Raw genomic sequence first — 6000 nt, 5'->3', positions numbered from 1 at the left:
CAGTTCCCTTTTCCTGGCGGCACTTTATTTGCCACGGCCAGGTGAGGCTGATCAGGCCTCGCCCTTTCCCTCGGGCTGCCCTTTCCGTCGGGCTTACCTTTTCCGCTGCGGACCCCTCCTGGCCAGTTCTCTTTTCTCCCTCGACCTGTGTCTCCACTCCGGAGCGGTGTGGCCGGTTCCCCCCACGAATTGGCAGGGTGCGCGCTTGGAGCCTGCACCACCGATCCGAGCTGTTCACCGAGGTCGAGCCTGGCCCTCCGGTCCGTATTGGGGAGGAGGCTGATCCCGGACGAGCCCCCAAAGAAATGAAGCCTTATTTACCTAGGGATCCATTAGCCTCGCCATCCCCTGGACCATGGAGGGAACAAAAGTACCAGGAAAGCAACTTCTTCTTTGGAGAAAAGAGTTTATTGCAATCTGCGCAGAGTGACAACCAGCAGGATCCCTCCTGAAAGACTGGCTGTAAAGCAAAACACTTCAGCAGACTTTCTTATACTTTTCTGAACACTCTTCCCCCTCCCATACCTTTTCCAGATTTGCCCAATCAGCTGGCAAATGTTCAACTTATTCCCTTATATGGCACATCCTTATACGTGCCTTTCTGCTAGCTAAGCACTCCCCCTCCCCTCTTGCTTACACGTGTCTTTTCTTATCTTTGCATTAGTAAGCATAAGACAGGAAGAAGGGGCCTGGTTAATTCTGCAAACAGCAGCTAAAATATTTTTGCAAGCTAAGAAATGGACTTTTGACCTGCCAGACAAATTTAGCTGGCGATGTGCTAATCGTCTGGTAAATTTGCAGAAGTGAGATTAGCACAGGAATTTTTTACTGCAGACAGCATTTGAGAGCAATCTTTCTTAGGTACAAAATACAAGGCACAGAGAGTATTGAAAGAAATCCTTCCCATCTCCCTTTAAGGTAGCTTCTCATTAAAATGCAAACAAACTCAAATGTTTCTCCCCTATTCATCAGGCATAAAGGCTGTGGTCTCTTTTCCATATGAACATGAGAAGAGTCCTGCAGGATCAGGCCAATGGCCCGTCTAGACCAGCATCCTGTTCTCACGGTGGCCAACCAGATGCCTGTGGGAAATCCACAAGCAGGACCCAAATACCATTCTCCCCTCCAATGGCTTCCAGCAACTGGTGTTCAGGAGCATTGCTGCCTCTGACCATGAAGGCAGAGCCTAGCCATCGTGGCTAGTAGCCACAGATATCCTCTGTGAATTTGTCCAGTCCAACAGTTGCTCCTCCAGATCCTCCCAAAGCATGGACAATGACAAAGGATGATGGAAATTGTAGTTCAGCAGCATCTGGAAGGCCTCAGGCTCCTGAAAGCCATTAAATTGTTTTAAAGAGCTTTTAACCTTGAGTTTTAATGTTGCAACCCACCGTGGGACTTTAGGTGAAGGGTGGGTAAATAATAATAATAATAATAATAATAATAATAATAATAATAGGGTTCCTGCCGTGTCTCTGCATGAGGATCTGATCTGAATTTATTTAGACTGATTAGAAAGAGTGAGTTTTAATGATGAAGTTAAAGGAGGTGGTTGCACAGAGTCTGCTTGGAGGGCCGGCAGTTCCCCAACTCCTAAGTTAGATGGATCAGTCCTTTGAAATTCTGTATAAGGCTGCTGCTTCCTTTGCTCTCAAGCTATGCCTCGATCATTGCCTCCTGACCAGTAATTGCGTGGGAAAAGAACCTGACATCCACCCCGGGAGAATGGTTGCTATTCCTGTAATTGGGAAGCAGAGCCGTGACTAATGAGTCACCAGGCTCTGAAGGGTGACATCACTTGCCTTGCACCTTTCAGCCCATTATAATAGTTACATAATCGTTTAGGGCAGTCTCTCCGACCAGCAGCAGGAAATGAAGACTGGCCAAAGTGTGTGTAATGGGAGGAGGAGCAGGATCCAAAAGCTGGCATGTGCTCAGATTAACCAAGGCTTGGGAGTAGGGTGTCCCCTGATCTTTAGTGATACCTGCTTGCAGAATCGCTGACTCAACCTTCTTGACATTGAGCCACATAAGCCGGAAACGAATAAAAGGAAAACAAGCCGCCCTTCAAAGTACAAATACACTGGCTTTTCTTTCAAGGAGTTATATAAGAGTGCCTCTGAACATGGGCAGAATGCCTTTCCCCAGCCTGAGACATTGCAGCATATTCTCACATAATTAGGGACCTAGGATTTCCTTCCAGGTGTGTTAGTACAGTGGAGTGCAGGACATAATAATAATACAATGGTACCTTGGGTTAAGTACTTAATTCGTTCCACAGGTCCGTACTTAACCTGAAACTGTTCTTAACCTGAAGCACCACTTTAGCTAATGGGGCCTCCTGCTGCTGCTGTTGCTGCTGCCGCCAGGCCGCCGGAGCACAATAATAATAATAATAAATTTATACCCTGCCCACCTGATTGGGTTTCCCCAGCCACTCTGGGGAATTAAAGATTAAAAATACATTAAAACATCAGTCATTAAAAACTTCCCTAAGCAGGGTTGCCTTCAGATGTCTTCTAAACTTCAGACAGTTGTTTATTTCTTTGACATCTGATGGGAGGGCATTTCACAGGGCCCTGTTTCATGACAATAAAGCAGTATAAAGATTTTAAAAACAGGTTTTTAAAAATGAGATTGATATGCATCTTAATAGGCAAATTTTCCTTTTCGAAGTAATGCATATTTTGAGCAGTGGATTTTATGTATACTTGAGTTACCTTTTTAGGTCAACTTGCTTTTAACTCCTGGTTTTTATTGAAAATCCTGGTGTGTGAACTGATTAGCCATTTCTAATAATTTAAAAAACAAACAGACACGACCTTCAGCTCCAGGAAGCATGGCCAATGATTAAGAAGGATAGTTTTTGTGGTCTAGTCTCCCTGCCCCCATCCCTGAACTTTAGTTTTGTATTTTCAGCAGCTCAGCTATGTCTTTACTGGACTACAGCTCCCATCACTGCTGACTACTGGTTATGTGGGCTGGTGCTGAAGGGGTTTTCCAGCAACATCTGGAGGGCCACAGATTCCCCACCATGGCTTTCAACAAACAGCTGGTTTCCTCTGGCCCACACCGGTTCTGAGTCAGCTGGCACACAAGATAACCTCAGTAGACGTTAACTCATGCCCAAATAAACTACAATATAAACAAAGGTGTAGTGTCAGATATACTTTTCGGATCACATTTATTATTGTTGCTGTTACTGTATTTATTAGCTAATAATGGTTTGGAAAAATATTACCGTGTAGCAGGAAGAGAAAATAAAACAGGACGGAGTAAAATGAATTTATGCAAATCTGAATGAAATTATGTAAAACCTAATTGAATAAAGACGTAAAACAAAATCTTGAATATCCCTGACAAGGCACAGCAGCCTCTCTTTAAGAACTGTGTTTTCTTTTTAAGAGCTTTCTCCTCTTATCTGTTAAACTGCAGAAAATGCATACCCTTCACAGTTGAATGTTTATTTTGTCTGCCTGGTAGATAAATTGGAGACTCATGATCAGATCTCCCCATAAAAATTGTCCTAAGTATTGCTCTTCCAATGCATTACAGAGAACTGTTTTGGTTCTCCAACTATATTCCTCTCACTGTGTTGTTGTTGGGGGGGGGGGTGTCTAAGTCGAATTTTTTGCATTGTGCAATTTTTCTTGTGAAAACTGTGCTTTGTGGAACATGGGGGGGGGGGGACAGTTAATGTCCCTGAAAAGTGCTAAAAGCAGGCATGGATAACTCAAAAAAGTTGGCATTGAAATACAATGCAAAAGTTCTATTCTCCTTATACCAGGATATTGGCAAAGACAGAACCTCAGAGGACGGCTTGAATTAGCCAGACAGTTCAGAGTTTCTTCGCTACATTTCTTCTAAGTGACTGGAAGGAGATCTGTGATGAAAGCCAACTCCTGCTCCTCTTTGGAGACTTCCTTGCCTTGCCTGGTGACGAATCACTCCTGGCATTCCTAGAGTGGCTTCCGTGGGAGAGACACGTGCCATTGTGCGTGATATGGATCTGATACTCCCCTCCAGGCAACCAGACCCTGGACCACATCCAGACTTTCCTGCACATGTCATTTGCATATGGATCAGGAGCAGAAAGCTGAAGTATGAACACAGCAGACATGTTTAAAAAGTGCACACACAAGTGTAACTCGTGTCTGTTCTTCCGGCCCCTGATCACAGGAAGCAGAAAACCCTTAGTGCATTAAAACAGCTAACATTCCTTTATTTATTTACTTGCCAGCTTGCTTTATTTTTTATTCAATTGCTTTTTAAATATACGTTTTATTGATTTGTTAGCAACAATAAAAAAGTGCAACCAGGACAAAGAATTAAAAATCTAAACCACACAGCCCGGAAGGACAAAAGTACACAGATGCAGCTCAGCTCCAAAGGGATAACGAAGCAGTACTGTACCTCATACAAAGGTTCCCTTTGCAAATAATAAAGATACAGTATATCAGAAGCATTATCCACCTGTGGATTCTGTCATTATTGAAAACAGAGGTTCTATATCATCTTAAATGAGCCAGACAGTTGCATATACTGGTGGGACTGAACTGGGTTTGTTTACAACCATTTTACACTTTCAAGCTCTGGAAAGTGGGGTGCGGGGGAAGAGAGAGAAAACATAGCCTAGATCTTAACTTTGGGTTAAACAAATGTGTCCCCAACTGATTTTGCCAAACCTGTGCCGATACAGATGCCGTTTGGAACAAGCTCTGCACCAGCACTCTTTGGATGGAGGAATCCAAAAGACTCCAACTTGTTCCGCAGGACCATCCCAATACACTCCCCCCCCCCATCTCGGCCAGGGAAGATGCGGGTGAGTGAAGATTGATATCAAGAACGAACCGGGAGTGAAGATATACAGTGGTACCTCGGGTTAAGTACTTAATTCATTCCAGAGGTCCGTTCTTAAACTGAAACTGTTCTTAACCTGAAGCACCACTTTAGCTAATGGGGCCTCCTGCTGCCGCTGTGCCGCCGGAGCACAATTCTGTTCTTATCCTGAAGCAAAGTTCTTAACCTGAAGCACTATTTCTGGGTTAGCGGAGTCAGTAACCTGAAGCGTATGTGTCAGGGGTTCAGGGAGAGAGGCGCAGATGAGGGAGGAGACAGAGAGTGAGGGGGAAGGATTCCAGAGTGACGAGGAAGAGGATGACAATGACCCAAGATTGTCCATGAGTCCGTCCAGTGAATCGGAGGACTCCCAAAAGGGAGCCCCTCTGGTCAAGCCAAGGGAAGCTAGAGGGGGAAGCAGTCAGGAGCAGGGAAACGAAGGGGGAACCCCCAGTGGGAGTTGGAGAGCGAGACCGGCTGCTCCGCTGGAACGGAGTGAGGGGGGAGGAGTGACCAGTGTGTCAGAAGGAGCAGAACAGGAAGCAGAGAGGGGAAGGAGATCAGGGCAAAACGTCCTGCCGGAAGGGGAGGAAAGTAGTATCGAGGGCAGTGTAACTGTCGAAGGCAAGGTCAGGAGCAACGTACGCGCGCCAAGTTCAAAATGGGAGGCGCGCGGAAATGAAGAGAGTCCTGGGGAGGAGCCTGGTCCCAAAGCCCGAAGGAGGGGGGAGGAGGCGGCAGAGGACTCAGCCTCTGGAGAGTCCCGAAGGGAGAGAACACAGGGGGGCAGAAAGACCCTGCGGAAAAGGAAAGAGAGAAAGAGGTGGACCAGTACAAGCCTCTTAAACTGGTGTAGAGGGGGGACCGACTCAGAGGGTACTTCAGCGGTCTAAGCGTAACAGACGTAGAGTCACGGACCTCGGATGTAAAGCTAATAATGTTCTTCAATAAAAGCTTTTGTACATAAGCTGGAGTGGACTTTGGTCTCTTGTGAGCTGGGACCACGGGTGACTCTGACAGTATGTAACCTGAAGCGTATGTAACCTGAGGTACCACTGTACATCGGGAACAAGGTGAAGAATCAGAACAACCTTACTGAAGTAGAAATCAAAGGCCATCGCAGGAGGGAAAGGGGCCTGCTCTGAATCATGGCAGGTGGGT

Source organism: Podarcis erhardii (assembly GCF_964252035.2).
Source record: "Podarcis erhardii genome assembly, chromosome: 7".
Taxonomy (NCBI): Eukaryota; Metazoa; Chordata; class Lepidosauria; order Squamata; family Lacertidae; genus Podarcis; species Podarcis erhardii.
Note: the sequence above shows the minus strand (reverse complement) of the source record.